The following is a 22,239-nucleotide window of genomic DNA, read 5'->3' on the forward strand; positions in this document are numbered from 1 at the left end:
AGACTGCTGGAGTCCAAGCAGGGTGAAGATGGATCTAGAACATCTCTGCCATAAAGGGCTCAAACAATGAGGAGGACAATTTGAAGGGGCTCCCACTGGCCAAGTCCGGGACATTTTAAGCATCAAAATAAGTAATGATAACAAAAGACTATAATCCATTAAAAATATCCAGGGTTGCCTGGGTGGCTCAGTCGTTTAAGCATTTGACTCTTGGTTTCAGCTCAGGTCATAATCTCCCATGTCTTGAGATGGAGCCCCACATTGGGCTCTATGCTGACAGCACAGAGCCTGCTTGGCATTCTCTCTCTTCCTCTTTCTTTGTCCCTCCCCACCCCCCCCTCTCTCTCTCTCTCTCTCAAAATAAATAAATGAGAAAATATATCCATAAATCAGAGAATAATTTTCAAAATCCATGCACCCATGCTCATATAAATAAAAGAATTAATAAAAAAAGAAGTGAAGGAAGCTATTCCTTGCAGTGGAATGCCAACTGATGAATGCAGAAGGAATGAAGGAATTAGAAGATCACCATTTGGCAACTGTCACAGTAATAATTAATTCAGCCAAGAAGCCTAGATAGATGCTAAAACTAGTGGGTGGGAGGTTGATAAGAAACAGGATATTACACAGTCTGAAAGCACCACTCCCCACATACAGATCATAAAGAGAGAATGAGTAATTTTACAATAGAGAAATCTGGTAGACGTAACTAAGTAAGTGATCATGGAATGTAACAAATAGGAATTGTGCACTCCCTTATAGGATGCAGTGAGAAGAACAAACGCTTCCGTGATATTCCTAACAGAAATGCATCACCTAAATCCAATTTTGAAGATGGGTCAGATAAACCCAAACCAAAGGATGTTTAGTAAAATAAATGGTTTGCAATCTTCAAAAGTATCTAGGGATTGAAAAGTCAAGGAGAGACTGAAGAACCGATCCAGACTGAAGGAGACTAAAGGGACAGGACAACGCAGTGCAACATATGAGTATGAACAGGATCCTTTTGCTATGAAGTACATCATTTGAACAAAACCTAAATGGTGGTCTATGGCTTCGATGGTTAATTTCCTGATTTTGATGACTGATGTAGGAGATAGGTCTGCTTTTAGCAACTACATACTAAACTCTTTGGAAGTAATGACAGGTCATCTTACTAATTTACTCTCAAATGGTAAAACAAAAAGCTCTTTGTTTTTTGCAACTTTTCTGTCAGCTCAAAAATTATTTCAAAATAAACAGAAAATAAATGAGAAGAGTAATTAGGATGGTTAGAATGCATAGATATGATACAAAGATAGATACCAGACAGAAATATAGGTGGAGGTGGAGATAAGGATCTCAATGGCTCCATTAACCCATTAACTCACCAACTCAAACAGAAGTAATCCTTTACTCTTTCCACCTTTTTACCATTTTCACTCGTAAATGACTCCACAGAAAAGTAGTATGCACAACCACTCAGGTATGTTTCATAGACAACAAAAACTCTAACATAGGTCAGACCATTGAGCAACCTCTTTCTAAGGAGAGGCAGAAAGTAACTCAACAATAGAATCAGATTATACAATAACCTGTAACCAGGCTAGTCTTGTTTATTTTCTTATACAGCACTCGTCTTTAAGAGATTTTAAGCATTTTTTCCCCTACTTTCTAAGGAAATTGTGACAACTTCATGAAAGGGGATAATCTCTTCACAACAACATTAAGAAGGAATACTTTTGGGGGCGCCTGGGTGGCGCAGTCGGTTAAGCGTCCGACTTCAGCCAGGTCACGATCTCCCGGTCCGGGAGTTCGAGCCCCGCGTCAGGCTCTGGGCTGATGGCTCAGAGCCTGGAGCCTGTTTCCGATTCTGTGTCCCCCTCTCTCCCTGCCCCTCCCCCGTTCATGCTCTGTCTCTCTCTGTCCCAAAAATAAAATAAAACGTTGAAAAATTTAAAAAAAAAAAAAAAAAAAAAAAAAGAAGGAATACTTTTGCTTATTTAACAGGTAAAGAAAATACTGAAAGAGAGATTTAAAGTTCCCAGCATCACAAAATGCCTAAGTGGTAGAGTCGGTATTCAAATTAAACTCTGTCTGGGTTTAAGGCCCATGTTCTTTCTAACATAATTATAAAAGGAAACCGTTTACTCTGAATTCTCTCCATGAATAATATCTGCCTTCAGAATGGCATACTGTCATGCGCAAACTGCATCCATGTATTGTCTTCATTTTCCTCTTCATTTTGCCTTTTTGTGAATGTATTGAATTAGAGTAGACTGAGCACAGTGTCTTATTTCTGGTTTTATTTCACTTAACCAGAAGTACACTCACCATGTACTTTTGTAACATTGTGCAAGGGGTGCCTGGGTGGCTCAGTCAGTTAAGCATCCAACTTTGGCTCAGGTCACGCTCTCACAGTTCCTGAGTTTGAGCCCCGCATCGGGTTCTGCACAGAGCCTGCTTCAGATCCTCTATCTCCCTCCCTCCCTGCCCCTCCCTTGCTTGCATGCATGCTCTTTCCCTCTCCCTTTCTCTCCAAAATAAACAAATTTATAAAAATTAAAAAAAAAAAAAACAACTGTGCAAAAACAAAACAAATACCACGTGGAACAAGGTGCCTGTTGAAGCAGTTTTGTTGTTGGTTTTTAACTACGCTGGTGGTGTAATCATTTCTGGCTCTTATATTTCATTTCTATTTTCTCTTAAGGATTTGGAACCAGTTTTACATCTCTCTAATGAAAGCACATCACTTTACCTCTACAGTTTCCAATAGTTCATTGGGAGCTAAGACTCAGAAGCAACCTTTGAGCTAATCTTGACTGCTGCCCTCCATCCTTGCTCATGAATCCACTTTACAAGCGAGATCGGGAACAAGGTGGCCTCGTTGCTCATTCTAGTTCTCTCCTCCCAGCGTAACAAACATCCACAGAAACACTCCCTACAGCCTCTGCCTTTTTAAAAATATAATTTCTATTCTACAAAAGATAGGATTCTTATGTTCTCATACTCTAATTCTACTGCCATTATAGAGATAGTGAATTCTTTTTATTTTGACAAAGTACATATATATTTTACTAACACCAGCCTTGGCTTACAGACCACATAGGGCAAGTTACAACTATCTGTAGTTGATCTGACCTAGTTTCACTTTACAAATTAGATAAGACAGTGCAACCATCCTGTCTCTTATGAGGATTAAATGAGATCCTAGTTGTTATTTTCCTAAAAATCAGCAAAACCATCATCCCAAAAGAGGATCTCATTTCTAGATCAGACTTGGCCAGTGGATATGGGTGTCCACACAAGAGATTATGTACCAGACATTCTGCTATTGTTGCTGATGTAGGCACAGAAGGTCAATAATGTGGATTAACCAGGATTAAAGTATTATTTTCTGATTACATTTATGCTTCAACTTTCTAGGTATTTAAAACTATTCTTAAGATTAAGCAATAAAAAAACTCTACAATTTAAAATGAATAAAAGTCATAAGGCAACAAATTTAAATGTTTAAAAAATCAGAAGTAAACTATTAAAACTAAGAAAAAATTATTTTTATTATATATGCAGCAACATGTATATATATGACCTAGACATATTTTCTTACCTCTGAGAAGGTGATACAAAAAATGTGACACAAACATGTATATCTCACATGTGCATATGTGTAAAGCTTTCAAATAAATAAATGGTATATAAGGAGACAGAGAAGTATGGGAAATATCCAGAAGAACAGAAAGATATAGGAGAATGTAGGGGGAAAATTTAGAGAACAAAACTGAAAGATTTTCATTTTTTCCCTTATTTACTCTGAAGTTTGTTTTCCATTAGTATTTAAAAAATTTCTTCCCAAATTACTGTATTCCTAAAAAGAAACAGAGAAGCAAAATAGACAACAAGTAAGAAAAGTTTAAAAAATGAGAGAATGGAAAAAAGTACATTTAGAGCAACACAAATGGTAAGTGACATGGTTTTCTTTGTAGGAGCGATTTACCTAATGTGATAGACTATTTTCACATTTAAACATTTCATTAATTTTATGTTAAACTCTGTGACTTGCTTCTTAATTCAAAATATAAGGCTAGAGAAAATGGTTTGGATTTGGCTGAGACAGCACTGCAATGCATGAAAAAATGGAGTTTACAAATGATCAGAATTCTACAATTCTATTTTTAAAACAGTTTTCCAGGTTACTGTTTTTCTCTATCTTTATCCCAGATATCAATTTCTCTCTTTCTGAATTTAGAAACTAAATGGTCACAAACCCCAAAGCATAAATGGTAGCAAACTGAAACCAAAAACTGTTAGCATTAATAAAAGCTCAATAAGGAGAATAAATACAAAATATATAAAACTCTGTAGATTTCCAATAACTAGTTATCAAATAGAAAGAAATTATCCAATTCCCAAGAGCCACAAAATATGTGTGGAAATAAAAAAATTTTGAAAGCTAGGTCCCTTGTGAAAAACTTATAAAACTTTACTAAGGAGTGCTTAATAAAAATACTTGAATAAATGGAGAATCATCCCTGGATAGGATTATATACATAGAAATATGTCAATTCCTATTACATAAATTTTAGAAATACCAGTAAGGTAATTCCAATGAAATCCTCATTTTTTCTGCCTGAAGTTGGCAGTCTATATATTTTAAGACTGTACTTGCAAAAATTTATTTTATTTATTTTTTTTTAATTTTTTTTTCAATGTGTATTTATTTGGGACAGAGAGAGACAGAGCATGAACAGGGGAGGGGCAGAGAGAGAGGGAGACACAGAATCGGAAACAGGCTCCAGGCTCTGAGCCATCAGCCCAGAGCCTGACGCGGGGCTCGAACTCATGGACCGCGAGATCGTGACCCGGCTGAAGTCGGACGCTTAACCGACTGCGCCACCCAGGCGCCCCTGTACTTGCAAAAATTTAAAACACAAGAACAATCAGATAATTTTTTTAAGAGATTCAGAAAAAGAATTTGTGCCCTATACACTATTACACTTGCAAAAATCTAAATTGATTAAAAAACTAATGAACTAGAAAGAAGACAGATCAGTGACACAGAAAATTCAGAAATGGATCCTAGGATATAGAAGACTTTAGTACATTCGGTTCACGTCAATGAAATTTTACCGAATACCTAGGTGTTGGGTACTGTGTCAACAGAAAAGTCAACTGGTATTATCTTTCCAGAAAGCAACATGGCAATGTGTATTAAGAATTTTTAAAGAGTTTATATCCTTTTAGTCTGTAAATGCATTTCTAGAACATATTCTAAGGAGTGGTCAGGCATTAGTTTAAGTATTTATACCAAGATGTTTGCAATAGTAAAAACCTGGCAAAAATAATAGGAGAATTAATAAATGAATTATGGTATATCTGTACAATGGGATAATATATAGCCATTATGTTTAAAGACATATCAATATAAGTTCACACAACAGAATAATATATAACAATGAAAATAATCAACTACACCCACATATAATGTGAGTGAATCTCACAAACATAATATTTTTTAGTGGAAGAGCAAGACACAAAAAGTATACAAATATGAGTGTATTTAATATGCATTTCATACACAAAAACAATCTCCGCTTTAAGAAGTCAGGGTAGCTTTGGGGGGCTGGATAAAGTAGCTGAAGGGGGCTTTGGGGGGAGATTCTAGGATTCTGTAATTTCTATTTCATAATCTAGAGGCTAATGACATTGTATGAGAAATCATTGAAATTAAAACGTGTACATTTCTGTATGTATGCTATTCATCAATAAAAAGGGTCTCAAAATTAATGACATGAAAAAATTTCCCCAATATTAAAAGTAAAAAGAAAATGAGGCTACAAAACTGTACATGAAACAGAGTCTCAGTTGCGTGAATAAAAGAACAGCATAGAAAAATTACCCGAAGGAAACCGGCAGTTGGGGGCATAAGATGGGGTTGCGGAGGATCAGAGGAGCTGGTACAAAACAGGAAAAGAGCCCTATGGTATCTTTATAAGAGTCATTTATTAGGAAAGCTTGGCTTGGAGAAGAGATGGTGATGGCCAGAGGCTGTGTGGAATAAAGGGAGAACTTGCTTAAATTCTGATGGAAAAGAGTCAATAGAGAGGGAAAGGTACAAGAAATATACTGAAAAAGAGCCAACTAATGCCTCTTTGCAGGCTGGTAATTTTATACATAGGAAGCAAACTCAGAAAAGGGGTAAAAAGGGCTTGGCTGCAATAGGTACACAAAACAGTTCTTTTTCACAGAGCTTTGCAAATTATTAACATGTCAAGAAACTTGACAGTTTTCCTGTGTACATCTACTTGTATTCTTTCATGAAGACTTCAGATCATCATATTATCCAGATTAGGAAATTGTTACAAGAGTTTTAGCCAAATGTAATATCTCTCACTTCAGAAGACTTCAGGCCAAAATAAAGGCCAGGTCAAGTATAATGACAGCAGATCTGGCAGCAAGTAGCATTTCTACCTCATGTTAGCTCTGTGATTTGAGGCAAGTTACTTAACCTTGCTGTGTCTGAGTGGCTACATCTGAAAAATGATGAAGACAATAATAGGTTGATAAGAGGCTTAAATGAGATCATCCACATAAAATGCTGAGCCCAACATGGGGCAGAGAAGAAACCCTCAACAATTATGAATTGTTACCATCACTTATTTTTTTTAATCTGGGGGCAAAGTTTCTAAGATGTCTTCAAATTTAGAAACAGCAAAACAAAAACCAAGAACATAAGTAGGTAATGAAGCTGCCCCTAATTCACAGCAAATAATTTCAGCAAAGAATATGCTTTCTCTCAAATTTTTATTTAAAAAAATGTTAAATCTATAGAAAATTTGAAAGAATAGTACAATAAACATCCTATATTATTCCCCTTCACCTATATTAACCAATTGTTAAATTTTCCTATATTTACTTTCTCTCTCTCTCTCATACAAACACACATATACAACCAGTATTGCAGAAGCCAAGACTTCAATTGGTTGGCTCGTTATATAGAAGGGCATGCCCCATCTATCTGTCTTGTGTACAAAAAAAAGTCAGCCTTTTTCGGAGAATCTAATTTATCACTTAAGACCTAATTAATACTAAAGCTGCAATAATTGGGAGAACCAATGGAGGATTGTGCACTGAGAGTACGTAAGAAGATATTTTGGACAACTCCCCTTTGGGAAAGACAAAGGGCTCAGAGCTCTAGTCTTAGGTCTGTCAATATGGAGAAAGCAAAGACTTTCATAAACAGGCCAAGAAGCCTGACAGAGCTGGACCAGGCTAAGAGTTAGACATGTCACTGAATAAAGTCACTGGCAAAGGACTTTGAGAAATATCCCTGTGTGTGCATGGGCATTTTTCCCCTTAGCTATACTGAATAGAACATTTACACAATGCATCTCCACACCCTTTTTAGGCATCTAAATTATCATGCACGTCTGATAGTTGAGCAGAAAATCCAAAGGACACTAAAGACTTTGTCTCCAATAATTACACATCTGAAAATGCATTCTATAGATACTAGGTTGAACCATGTAAATTTTTTTCTAGATTAAAAAGTCAGTATGGGCAATTTCATGTATTCACATATATTTGTTCAAGGAGGAAATGTCATATGTATAAGGATATTCCCTGCAATACTGTTTACAAAAGTGGGAGTCTGGAAATAACCTAGTATCTACATATTATGTATAGATGTGTGTGCATTATATATACAATCTATGTACTATGTATATAATATTACACAACTGCCTCTGTATATATATGTATGGAAGATATACATTTAAATACATAATGGAATATTATGCAACTGTCAAAAGAAAAAGAATTAAGAGGCTCTCTATCGCCTTATAAATTTAAGATACATTGTTAAGTGAAAAATGTAAAATATTCAATATAGTAAACTATCTTTTGGGTAAAAGCAGGGAGGAGAGTAAAAAAATATGTTTGCATTTGCTTGTATACATATAAATTCTGGAAGAAAACACAAGAAGTTAATAGTTGTTTACTTTGGGGGAATTATATGAATTGTATAATGTAAGACAGATTTTGCAGTAGACTTTTCACTGCATCTCTCTTTATGTATTTTGAACCATTTGTATATATTATCTAGTCAGAACAATTTAACTAAGACTGTCTGAGAAAAAAAAAATTAAGGTATTCCATGTTTAGATGGGGAACCAGAAATTGGAAAATGATTCTAGCTATGGTTTCTGTATACAACAATGCAACATTAAGTTGTAATCATCTCAATGAAATCCATTTCTAGTGTTTGTATGGTAAACATTATAGATTTAACATATAAAAAATTGATGGTTTCCCATCAGAGAAGACAAAAATATCCAGTAGACCTTTTTTAAAAGAGCAACTTTTTATTTTGAGATAATTATAGATTCATTAGTTATGCATTACATAGTTGCATAAATAGTATTGAAAATTTCCATTTATCCTTCACCTCGCTTCCCCCCCCCATTGTTACTATCCCTAACACCTGGCAACCAACCACTAATCTGTTCTCCATCTCTATAACTTTGTCATTGGAGAATATTGTAAAAGTGGAATCATATGGTATGTAATCTTTTCAGATTGGCTTTTAATTATTTTAACAATCTCAATCCCCATATTTCATTTTCCTATATGCTTTTTTTAAAGCCAGAGTTGTTGAGGGATAATTTACATTCTGTAATATTCATCCTTTTCAGTGTGTAGTTCTATGAATTTTTTTACAGTTTTATTGTGGTATAATTAATGTATAACAGACTGCACATTTTCAAGTGTCAAACTTGATCAGTTTTGACATGTGTATACATTTGTGAAAGCATCATCACAATCAACCTAATGAATATATCCATCACTCCCAAAAATTTCCCCATGCTCCTTTGCAATCCATTCGTCCTACACCACATTCCCATTCACAAGCAACAACTCTGCTTTCCATCACTGGATTTTCTAGATTTTTATACAACGGGACTCATACAGCATGCAGTAAAAACCTTGGCGTGGAATGGCTGGGTCACACGGTAGGTCTCTCTTTAGCTTTTTAAAAACCTGTCGAACATCCAAAATGACTGTACCATTTCACCTTCCTACCAGCAATAATATATGCAAGTTCCCATTCCTCCACAACCTCCCAACATTTGGTAGGGTCAGTAATTGTGATTTTAGCCATTCCAGTGGGTGTAGTGGTAGCTCACTGTGGTTAATTTACATTTCCCTAAGAACTGATGATGTTAAACATCTTTTCATGGGCTTATTTACCATTAATAGATCTATTCAAATCTTTTGCCCATTTTTAAAAATGAGGCTGTTTGCTTCTTATTATGCAGTTTTGAAAGTTCTTCGTATTCTGGATACAAGTCTTTTACGAGATAAGTTTCAATATTGTTTCCCAATCTGAGGCTTTTTTCATCTTCTTGACAATGCCTCTCTAAAAGAATATTTACTTTGAAGAAGTCTAATTCATCAATATTTTCTCTTTTCTGGATCACGTTTTTTGTGTTATATCTGAAAAATATTTATCCAAATGTCACAAAGATTTCCACCTATGTTGTTACCAGTTTTATAGATTTTTATCTTATATTTAGGTCTGCTACCCAATTTGAATTAATTTTTCTAAATTGTGTGAGCTTTGTACAGCATTTTAGGGAACACCTACCCTTAGAGGCTGAGGAAGAGAGAAAAGCAGTCAGTAAAGAGAACAAGGAATGTACTGACACAGAGAAGCCAAAGGGTGAGGGTTGTAATTAGGAGAGGTGAGGCTGTGAAGGTGGGCATGGAACTTCACATGGAGACCAGTGGAAGCAAACACAGAGTAATGGTCACTGGACTTCAGCATGAGATCACCAGCTGCCTTTGAGACACAAGTTTCAATATGAAACAGACAGAAGCCAGACTAAATGGGACCAAAATAAAGCATGGATGGCAAAGATAGAAGTATTCAAATGACTCCTAAAAATTTCATTCATGCAAATAAAAAAAAAAAAAAAAAACAACAACACATAGGACACTGAACGCAGAGTCTCTTGACTATGAAGGAGAACCAGGTGAAAAGAACAAGAGAAAGGAGATCATTGGTGAAGCAAAGTTTGGGATGAAGTAAGATGTGAATGTGTCAAGAACACAGTCTACTTTTTGCATGGAGGCGACAGAAGGAGAGAAGGAAATGGATAAAGACGGGGATACTTCAAGATGGTAGGCCAGGGAAGCTCAAGGGCCTTGCTTAGCCCTCCTGGCAAAGTAGGGGAGGAATTTTTCTGTGCAGACTGAAAAGTGGGGGCTGGGCAGGGACTTGAGGAGGGTGAAAGGGTTTGGAATTGGTGTTGTGGGGGAAGTGGTGTGTCGGGGGTCCAACAGAGATAAATAATGCGATTCTTAAGAGCTCTAGTAACACTCAATGTTTGTCAAATTTAATGTCTGCTGCATTCTCTCCTTGCTGCCAAGAGTTCCTCCCCATTCCCACCCCTCCAAAAAAGATACAGATGGGCCAACTGGTTCCATAACTACACCATAGGACTTTACTGCCCCACAACTGTCTTTCTCTCTCTCTCCCCTTCTTTCTTTCCTAAGACTCAACCTGTTTGGTATGTAGAGCACATACTGCATTTCCACCTTATACATGGAGAAACAGAGGCTGGAAAGGACTTCCCCCAAACGCTCGGCTAGCTGGGACTTAAATTCAGATCTTTTGATTTTAATTCCAGTGATCAGAATTTCCAGGAATTTCTTCATTGCAACACACTGCTCCCTTCAATGCTCTCCGTTGCCATTCTTACTTTAAAACTTGGCCTCAGAGAATTTCTTTATTGTTATTCCACTTTTCCAATCCACCCCACACTCTTCTTGATTCACCTTCCTGAACTCAACTTTGCCCAGGCTCTGTAGATGCAGGAGTCTGAAGAAGAGTTTGGTGCACATGAGGGCTCGATTTACAAACAGAAAAGCCAACTATCAAGCTGCAGCCACGGTTTGACATTTAGAATAAACTCAGGTCTGACTCTGAGTTTTCTTAGGGCTTCTGGTGAGGAAAGACATAAGGAATCAAGCGAGAATGGCCACCAAAGAGTAGGGAAGGGACAGTTGGGATTCTTCTCAAAAACAGCCAGTGTGGAGTCCTCCTCTGAGAATTGCCAGGATAAGGGCTTGAAGACTGGAAACAGCTTACAACTTATGGGCTGGAACTCCCTGCCCACTCCGCTCCCTCCCTATGGCTTTCCAGAATCCTCTCAGACATAAAACCCGAGTCTTCCATACACAGTCATTACTATACGATAAACTCTTAGAGCAAACCTGAACCTTTTATTTTGCCTAGGGTGAAAATTTTGTTTTTTAATGTGTTGAGCAATCCATATAAAAACTTATGATCAATGAATGTCTAGTACAAATCTTGGTTTATTTATGAGCACAATAGTTTTTGGTTTTTTTTTAAATTCAGCTTCCTCTGACCTTGTAACAGTTATTTTGCTACTGTAGACTATGATGCAAATTAAGGCATTTCTATTCTTATTTCAAAGTCTGCTGCATAAAATAAGTATATGCTTTTCAAAGCCAATTGACAGCCTAATGTTCCACATTTAACTACAACAAATCAACACTTCACCAGATTACTTCATTCTCATTTCACTAATTCAGTTAAAAATTTATCAAGAAAACTGTGATTTTCATCTCATAGTTTCTCATCATCAAAAACAGTTAATTCTCATGTTCAATTTGTATACAAAGTGAATTTAAAAAGCAGCCTCAAAACACTTTCTCTACAAAAGTAGATCACTAACTTCCATAATGCACTAAAGTCAACGTAAACCTAATTGTGCAGTTCCTGATTTTAAACGTTATTTGGAAAGCAGATCTCTCACAAGCCAAATCATCTTAAAACCCCTACTTTTTAGTTTGAAACTGTCACAAAAGCAAACAATTTTTCTGTCGTAGGGTATCTTATATCTGTTAGAGCTAAGTGATACTGTGAAATAGTAAAATCTTGTAGAGCAGAATTGTAGTGATATTTCTGCTTTTTAAGGATTAAAGAAAAATGAATAAATTTAAGGTGAATGCTCCCCCTTTTTCAAGGCTTCTTCTGTTATATTTAATCCACTTTCACACAGTTTTTCTTAATTACACTACAGCTGTCTGGTAAGGCACAACTGACCACTTCCATCATGAAAACAAACTGTACCCCACCATCCAAAGTTCTCGATTAAAAAGCAAATGTTTTTGTGAGCTCAGAGAAACCGGGCACAGCTGCTCCATTTCACGAGGCGGGCACCTCTACTCCATTCAGCTGTGAAGAATGGCAATGACTGTAAATTGTTCTTCCTGATCGGTTCCACAATAAAAACAAACCACACTACTTTCAATTTTTCAAAGCCAATTTTTTTTAAGCCTCCAGTACACTGGAAACAAGAGTTGTGTTCTTCTGATTCATGGCCTTTGATTTCTGCATAAACGTCCCTGTATGCATGTAAAAACAGGTCCCTGCAGGATACTCACAGAGACTGTATATATTAACTTACCAGATGTACCAGAAGATAGAAACGCCATCAGCCTACCTTTTAAAGCGAGATACTATTGAACAGTTTAAACTGCCTGTGACTAAAGCATGGCTGTAAAGAACACACCGTGCGCGGAGGGACACTAGGTAGTTCATGAGAAACTGCGGCATGCTTACAGAAAGGGCAGCAAATGGGTTTGAACTTGCCTTTTGATGCTCTCGGTCAAAATCCATCCTGTGGAATTAAGGTCAGGTCACACACATCTGCATTTGCAAGTAGAACACTTGGACTCTGATAATAGCTAAAATTATTGACAGGGTTTTGTTAAGAAACTTCTAAATGTTCCTGACTTACCCACAGCATTCAAACAGTATCTAGGATTTAAAGTTGAGGTCTCCAGAGTCTATTCCCGAACAAACACCAACTTAAAAATAGTTGAGCATGCCTCCTCTATATCTATATCAATACATAATTGACTTATTTGCAAACATGGAGCACTGAACTGATCTCTAATGAATGTTCGAAAACACACAAAAATTGGCAGGTTTTTTTTTTTACGTTTATTCATTTATTATTTCAGAGAGAGAGGGAGCAAGAGAGCGCAGAAATAGGGGAGGGGCTGAGAGAGAAACGGAGACACACAATCAACAGAATCTGAAGCAGGCTCTAGGCTCTGAGCTGTCAGCACTGAGGACGATGGGGGAGCTCAAACTCACTCAACTGTGAGATCATGACGTGAACCGAAGTTGGACGCTTAACTGGCTGACCCACCCAGGAGCCTCAGTTTTTTCTTAGGGGGAGATAGAAATAATTTGTAAATGGAAGTTTTATGACTTTCTTTGCACACCTCCAGGGGGCCCTCTTGCACAGCTCCTGAGGCACTGCCCACCTCCTACCACCTCCCATGGAGGCCCAAAGTGGGATCCGGCTAATATGAGGCCAACTTAAGTTGTTAGTGGCTTTTGGATGAATTCTTGGATTGCTGTAAATTTCTACCCCTGCCCCGAAAAAGATTTTTTTGCACAAACATAAGGATATAATCTAGTTTATAACAGTGTTTAATTTTGACTCACGACTGGAGTGTTGCAGTGGAATGTAAATGTGACCAAACATCATGGAGATAAAAACAAAAATGTTCAGATTTGCGAACTTCCACTATGGTGGCAAAACCGCTGGCATGAAGCTACCAACGATTTCTCTCTAACAAGTCAGCCATCAAGATCGCCTTCATCAATAAACAAGTTGCTATTGAAAATAAAATCCTGTGGCTGCTGCAGTGATTGTTCCCTGAGCACACTAGTCACCCAACTTTTCCATGTGTCTCCTATTGACATCCCAAACTATCTGATTAACAAATGCATTCTTTCCAGAAACCCTAGCAACATGTGATTTCAGGCAAAGGAACTTCTTCCCAAGTGTTGACTCTATTTTCAGTGGGTTCTATCAATAATGGCATATATTAGATATTGATTGAGTCTACACAATTTTAACAAGGAAATACATATCAGCCTTTTCTTCAAGGAGCTAAAACAAATCTAACAAAAATTACACAAGGCACCCATGCATGCATGCGGGCACGCGCGCGCACACACACACACACACACACACACACACACACACACACCCCACTCTTTATCCTTCTTTCTCTCTGGCTATTTGTTCTGTTTCCTTCATAGGTTCCTCTTATTCTACCTCCTCTGTTATTCCCCAAGGCCATTTTCTTCTTACTCCATCACTTGGAGATCTCACCCAACACTATACCTCAAGATATACCAGTATGTCTTTTGACTACCAATGTTGTTTCTAAAGAACCAACATTTTTCTTGAGCTACAGATCATACTTCCAATTGCCTACTCAATTTCTCCAACTGGATGCCCTAAGGGCAGTTCACCCCAACACTTCCAAAAGGGAACACACTGTCTTCTCCCTAAAACTTGCTCCTCCTTCTGTATTCACTCCCTCAATTCTGGGGGTCATCAGGGATTTCTCCATCTCCTTCACATCTCCTATCCATTTGAAGTCTGATCAGTTCTACCTCCTGTATACCTCTCAGATTTGTCAGCTCCTCCCCACAGTCACCACTTTATCTTCAACACCCTCGTAGCTGATCTTTCCCTCAAATTTCTGCTTTCCTTCACTTCCTCCTCCACCTCATGGCTAGGTAATCTTTCTAAATCCTCAGACCACCTTCCTTGCTTAAGTAAGAAGAAACACAGGACATCTTGAGAAAAAAAGAAAAGTCAAAGAATGCAGTTTCAAGGCTAGGAGAGATCTGAGAATGTTAAGGAGCTAAAAGGAAAGAGCCTGTAATAAGGAAGAAATAAGAGCACAGATGATCAACACAGGAAGGTCCCACAGCCCAAAGCAAGCTCAAGAGCACTGGAGGAGGAGTCGGTGCTGAAAAAGTGAACGCATACTTCCCTCTGAGGCAGAAAGACTGTAAGGATGGCGGGAGGCAAAGGGAAGTCTGGATGTGGAGCGGAGGCAGACTGAGGCAGCACATGCCAGATCCTACCCATTTCCTCAGAAAAATGACAAGGGCAATTAGTCATTACTTTAAAAGGGGGGGGGGGGTGGGTCATGAGAGCTGAGGTTCCTGAGAAAAGTTGCTGCAGTTTAGAATACTCACTATGGTAATTAAAAAATGCAGCTCATTAGAAACAGGTTGGAAAAAAATTTTTTTTAAAAAGAGAAGAGGGGTGCCCAGGTGACTCAGTCAGTTAAGCGCTTGCCTTTGGCTCAGGTCATGATCTCACGGTTCATGGGTTGGAGCCCTGTGTTGGGCTCTGTGCTGACAGCGCAGAGCTTGGAGCTGGCTCCCGATTCTGTGTCTCCCTTTCTCTCTTTGCCCCTCCCCCGCTCATGCTCTCTGTCTCTCAAAAATGAATAGATATTGGGGCGCCTGGGTGGCGCAGTCGGTTAAGCGTCCGACTTCAGCCAGGTCACGATCTCGCGGTCCGTGAGTTCGAGCCCCGCGTCGGGCTCTGGGCTGATGGCTCAGAGCCTGGAGCCTGTTTCCGATTCTGTGTCTCCCTCTCTCTCTGCCCCTCCCCCGTTCATGCTTTGTCTCTCTCTGTCCCAAAAATAAAAATAAAACGTTGAAAAAAAAATTTAAAAATGAATAGATATTAAGAAAAAAAAAATTTTTTTTTTTTTAAAGAGAAGAGAGTCCTCCTGAGCTCTGAGCTAAGGGTAGAAATCAAAAATCTGTACCAGAGTCAACCAGCACAGTAAGAGGAACGCTGGTTGAAAAGGTGGTGGGCAGGAGACCAGGGGAAAGTATGTTTACTGTGCTGATGGGTTTTAAGTCCCCAACAGCTCTCAATACCCACTTTCATCCATGTAGCTCTGTTTCCCCAAGGCCTGTGGCGACTTCTTTCCTCTTTTCTCCTGGATCCTGTGTTCCGACCACCATGACCATGCTATACCATTTCTAGAACATGCTGTGCTGTCAGAACTCTGTCTTAGGACATGCTGCTTCTTCCATATATATGTGCTTCCCTCTGTCCCTCTCCACCTCCCTCCATTCTTTATGGAAACAAAAAAGAACGGTCCAAAATAAGTTTGATTGCCCAAGGTCAGCAGGCCACCAAGACAACTACCTGGGTACAGAGTACACACTCTACAAGCATTTGATGAGTGAAGACATCATATGATTTGTAGGGAAAACCGTCCGGTGAGTGAGACAGGTTTTCGAGGCATGTGAAGAGAAGAGAGTAAGTATCTTCGAGTCCTCTGGCCTTCCACAGTACGGAATAAACTTGTATATCATTTCTGAGATTCTTGTTTCGATGACTCAATTTAGAACTTAAAATATGATAAAGTTCACTATATCTTAATAAGCAGACACATTATTTTTTTGGGGGGATTTTTTTTGCGTTAATGCCATTGAAGTCTCCCTAACTGACAGAAGAAGATTTATGCAGTTTTCACTGAGGGTCCTATCTCTAGAACTACTCCCTTACCATGTTACCCTCAAAGACAAATGAGTATTTGTGCAAACTGCAGACATGCAAAAGCTAAATTTCTGGACAGATGAACAAAAGAGGACATCTGGTCTTGGTGCTTCTGCTCTTTTCTAAATTCAGAGTTCTAAAATTTCTAATGCACTGGTCCTTTCATTTCTATCCATTATCTCTCCTCCCTTTAATCATCCCCATCTAGTGCCACAGAGATGGACGAGTATTATTTACTCGCTCATTCACTAATTCAGTAAATATTTACCGACCTACCTAATGCATTATAGACAACAGGGAAAATGCAAACATGAGTGAGAGAAGAAGGGGAAGGACAAATTCATGTGCCAACTATTAAATACAATAAAGTGAGTGTTATAATATAGATGTGTCTTCATTCAGCAAATATCAAACCCCTAGTATATATCTGGCAGGATCTTAAGCCTCAGGATTGAGCAGTGTAACTAACAAGAACACACACACACACACACACACACACACACACACACACACACACACACACAAAACCTTGGCCTCAAGGAGTGTAATTAGTTAACAACACAGCAAAGTCAAGCAGATGCACTGAAGGCAGCAAATCCTCAAGACTGGGAGGAGGGCACAGGCCCTGTCACAGAAGCTGCCATCAGCTGACCTGGGAGGAGGAGCAGAAACACTAGGCAGGAGAGGAGGCCAGGAGCCAAACAACACAGGCGCGTTCAATACGGTGTAGAGTCACAACAGCAGAAATACTTGCTCCAGCAGGAAACCCAAAGGGATGAAAAGTAACCCAAAATATTGCCGTGGGCTGAACATGAAGTCGGCAAAACTGTGCTCCTCTTTATGGGAAAACAAGGACTTCTTTTCTATCTCCACTGCTCTCCAGAGGCACAGAGAAATAAAATTTTGTGTGCAACGAATTTGACTAAATTTTCGTTTTAAAATGTGATAAATATGCCAGGGTACTAGGTAAAAAAAAACACACATTAAATAACAAATAAGCAAGCAAAACCATAAAGAACCAAAACAAATGAACTTCCAAATTACTACCTGCTGGACTTAGAATTTGAAAAAAGCCTTTGTAAGATAAGAGAGTTATGAACATGGAAAAAAACCCGAATTAAAAAGCCAGTAGGTTCACTTTCAGAGTAAGGTGTGTCTGTTACACAAGTCAATATTTACGTATCTGAGAGAAAGCAAATTACTAGGACACAAAAAAGCAAGAAGGGTAATGAGAAAGCATATATTTAAGTCTGAGAAGTGTAGAGCACAGAGGCGGAGAACCAGACTGCCTGGGATCTCATCTCAGCCTTGCCTCCTGCTAGCTTTGTAACCTTAGGCAAGTTACTTACTCTGAGCTCCATGTATGTAATACAGAGGTATAATAATAGTATCTACCTCAAAGCATTATTGTGAGGATTAGACTAGTCAATTTATGTAAAGCTCTTAAAATAGTACTTGGCACCTAAGTATAAACTGTTATTATGGGGGGGGGGTAATTGTTATTATGATCTGGAGCAGAGTACTTTACTGTAGAATTCATATTAGCCCCTGATGATCTCCTGGAAAATTGTTTATCCTCTTACAAAACTTGGTGAAAATGCTGCTTTATTAATGAAATAATGCCAGCTACTAATACCCTGAAGTTGAAATCTAAAATAAATGTGCTTAACAATGCACACTATTTAATCCTACTTTTGGTTACCAGCTTAATTTCTTGGAATGCTCGCTATTCACGATAAATAGTCACCGCCATCTCTGAAGCAATACACTCATGCCATCATTTTAAAGGGAGCAGACTTTAAAAGACAGAACTTGAAAGAGTCGCCTAGATTTCATCAGACAAGAGGTTCCATGAAAGCCGAATAGGGAAGAGCGCTTACAAAATCCACCAAAATATAAACTGCACCAGACTCTGAGTTTCCATGAGGGCAGGGACTTCTGTGGCCCTCATCAACATACCAGCAACATCTAGACCCGTACAGAACATGGCAAGATCATAATATTTTCTAATAAGTTAACAATAGGGCTTCACATGAACTGTCCAAATCTTAAATAAATGATCCATTACACATCTGTAGGAAATTACATATATATTTAAATGATTAAAAAGGAGTTTTAGGTAAGTTTTTAAACAATCGCACCTTTGAGCTTTAAAGGAGTGCTGAGTTTATCCTTAACGCTAACCAGCTCACAATGGAAGAAGGGGGGAAAGAAAAATTAAGCACCTTGGAGTTCTTCTAGATTGCCTAAAGAGGGTTGTATGTTTTTACACCAAAGTAGCACCTGCACCATTTAGAAGAATAAATTCAACAAGAAGTGGTTATGAATCTATAAATTATAAGGCTTTGGGGGTTCCTTTATTATGTGAGTAACAGCACGCGTTCTTCTGGGTCTGCAGCTGCTGTACTACTTCTAAACTGCATGAGGACTTATTTTACTCACAACAAAGTTTGAAACCTGAGGCAGTATCAGATTATTCATCAGATGAACTTTAATGCTATACAGTAAAAGTTTTACTTCCTAATATAAATTGTTGGCCTGCAGATACAAGTAACAAATAATAGGTCACTGGGTTTGCCTGCGATAAGCAAGAACTTGTAGTAAAATGTATTTTTAAAAATTGAGTTTAACTACATATATACCCGGGAAGGAAAAAAAAAAGACAAGTAAATTTTGCTGCTTCTTGGCAAGGTTGCTCTAGAATAATCTGATGCCATGGCACAATCACAATTTTATTAAGATGAGAAAATTGCTACAATTCAGTTCTAAGTGCCATGTTTGGATCCTAACAAAAGAGCCTGTGCCAAACAAATGACCAGAAGGGCAATTCTGATTAAAACTATTATTTCACTACAAAAATGAGTTGTGACTGAGAAGAACTGTTCTACCATTTATATATAATACTTTTATGTGTATACACATACACACACACACACACACACGCACACAATACTTTCTTGGCTACAAGTTTAATAAGTGTTCAGAAAAATATCCCAAAGATACTAAATCGGGGCAAGAGAATTATTTCCAAGATTTTGGGTAGGACCATATTTTATTTCTAAAACTTCAGATAGATATCTATGCCTATTAAATGAGCCTGTAAGAACCCCAGGTCTCCCTCCAGCTACCAGCCCTCCTCCCTCCTGTCTTGAATAGTTCAAGTCACCATTCCCCAACTGAATCTACAGTAAATTCCTATCAACCTTCTTTCAGTTCTACAAGCACACTGGGCTCTCAGTACACAACACCAAGGTCAGCCCCATCTTCCCTCCTCCTACAGTTCCTGCTTGCTCATCTACTAGGGTAAGTGCCCCTAAGTACACAACACCTGTGGACCTGCCACTTTATTAACTGTTTAATGATCGCTCTCCCCAGCTGATTGAAAGTCATGTGGCCAATGATCTTATGTGTCTTGCTTACCGTAGTGTATCCCCACTCCCTGACACAGTGCCTAGTGTAGAGCCGGAAGCTCAGTGAATATTTATTGAATGTATGAAAGACTTCTCGGTTGCTCAGCCAAAATTATTGCCCATAACCAGAATGTAAACTTTCAAGGCCAGAAACTACCTAATACTTGGTGCAGGCCTGGCTCTACCCCTGGCATAGAGATGGAACTCAAGAAATGACTGATAGTTCAATAAAAGATAACAATTCAATGACCTAAACAATTTTTGATTTTAAAAAGTAACTTTTAGGGCTTTAATATTAAGCTAAAAATATTATTAAATTTGCTTAATGATCTAATTTCTGTTTTTGAGCTTAAATAAGAAAATATCAAAACCATTTTAATCTAAGTTAGAAGTTTCGTAAGTCACTAGTAGTTTGAGACAATGGTATTGCTTTATTAAATATCATCATCATCATCATCATCAAGCACTAGAGTGTTGTTGCAAGAAACAGAAGGAATATTTTGAGAGAAAGATCTCAAGACCCGATTAAGAATTTGGCTACCAGAAGAAAGGGACAGAAAAGAAGGGACATAAAAGGCAAAATGGTGAAAGATAGGATATAGTGAGGGTTAGAAGGAGTTCAGCCTTTTGATCAGTGAGATGCTGTCCTCACCAGCATAGGTGGAAAGCTGTGGATTGGTTAGATTGGGAATGGGAAGACTGAGAACAGAGCCTCAATAAATTGAGTATTTAAATTTAAGAAGCCAATAAAACATCTGATTTGACGTGTCCTTAAGAAAAGTAGTGATAATAAGAATTACAGCAAAGATGGGTCAGCACTAGCAAACAGTGACAGGTGGAGACAAATATGATCAGTGCTGAGACAAAATAACAGGTGTATACAGGGAAGGAAGTGCTCTGAAAGCAGAGGGCCAATTGCAGAGGTAAGAAGTTAAGCCAGTCAAAGAAATTCTAGAAGCCAAGATCAAAAAAGGTGCTAAGAGAAAGGGCAGGGTACCCTGGCAAAGACATCTAAATGGTCCTAGACTATAAGCACTGAACCAAAGATTGTAAACAATTAGGCAGAGTAATCTGACCAGTATAGACAACAGTAGAAATACTACCTCATTGCGAGAACATGCTGTTTCTAATCAATTCTGGCACTGTTACTTAGTGAAGTTCTTCATGAACTCCAAACTTGCTTCAAGAGACCCAGCTCCCATCACTGCCCTATGATGCTCTTTTGTAATCTACACAATTGGCCTAGATGTTGAGAATTGCCTATAAAAGTGTTCACACTAATCCCAGCTTCTATGGTCTCAATTTAATCTCAACAATTTTGTCTTTCAGCAAGTTGCTTATATCCATCATGTAACTTCATATTGTTTTATTACTTAAACAAAAGGTAAGACCTTTTATTTTTAAAACCTTCTTTTTTTTTTTTTTTTTTTTTTTTTTTGAGGTCAATTCTTCCCTAATCCAAACACTGTAATTTCTGTTTTCCAAATGACTCACAACATCAGTGGCTACTGTTTCTGGAAGTTTGGAGGTTAGTATAGGACAAATGTATTCTTGACACTGTCAGTTTGTAAGAGATTTCTGCTTCCTTTCTTTTTACCGTAATGAGTTTGCAAGATGGCTCCCCAAGTGGCAACAGGTCTTTGTGCCTGCCATATCCCATTGCAACCTTACACCTGCTTTGCTGTCTGATAGCACGTTGGCTCCCTTTCAGCATTACTAAGCATTTTCTCCCATTGAATATCTCTTTCAGATTACTTGCCCTTAGATGTATTATCTTACTGTTTCCTGTGATACTTTCAAATCTTTTTAAGCATCTTTGAGGTACTTCTCTTATTTCGCTATTTGAGATACTTTCCAATTTACTATCACCTATAAAACTGGTGGGCATACTGTTCGTTTCCGATTTTAGGTTTTTAAGGAAGATGCCAAGGAAAACTAGGGGATATGCCTCCATGAAGCTACATTTTTCATGGTCAGAAGAATGAATTTAAATAAAAGTTGCAAGCCATCACGTTGTCAGTAAAGCTGCACTGTTTACTTAGGACACAAACCGTACGCTCCGTTTTGTGACTAGCTTTAAACAAAAGTTAAAATGATTCTTCAGCGGCTTGTATTTCGTTTAATACGTATACTTGGTTCATTTTCACTCATTCTTTTCTGCGGGATTGAGTTAATGTAGAAGAAAGGACTTTTTTTAAAAAGCAAAAGTAACTTTTTGTTTAAATTTCAAACCTTAAGTACATTTAACATTTTTAAATTCACATGGCTTTGGTTCTCCAGTAATTGTAAAACTGTCATTGGTTTTACTTAACTCTAAGGCACCTTAACTAAACAGCAATAACCCATTCAAGTATTTTACATTTACCTCACTGTATTTATGGGAGTTACATTTTTTCCTACTGTGCTGTTTGTAATTT

General features: G+C 38.0%; 1 protein-coding gene and 1 long non-coding RNA gene across 2 annotated transcripts in view; one reads left to right on the forward strand and one right to left on the reverse strand.

Moving 5' to 3' along the window:
* Nucleotides 1–22,239, forward strand: part of LOC147583249 (uncharacterized) — a 208,609-nt gene that overhangs the window by 185,013 nt on the left and 1,357 nt on the right. The window contains exons 4-5 of the long non-coding RNA XR_015246804.1: nt 19,626–19,715; nt 21,732–21,874. This is a non-coding gene — a long non-coding RNA (uncharacterized LOC147583249). The remainder of the gene's footprint in view (nt 1–19,625; nt 19,716–21,731; nt 21,875–22,239) is intronic.
* The window catches only part of UMAD1 (UBAP1-MVB12-associated (UMA) domain containing 1), a 223,378-nt gene that overhangs the window by 91,670 nt on the left and 109,469 nt on the right, over nt 1–22,239 (reverse strand). The gene's annotated exons all lie outside the window — the stretch shown is intronic.

Source organism: Puma concolor, chromosome A2, assembly GCF_028749965.1.
Source record: "Puma concolor isolate L17-30 chromosome A2, mPumCon1.1.hap2, whole genome shotgun sequence".
NCBI lineage: Eukaryota > Metazoa > Chordata > Mammalia > Carnivora > Felidae > Puma > Puma concolor.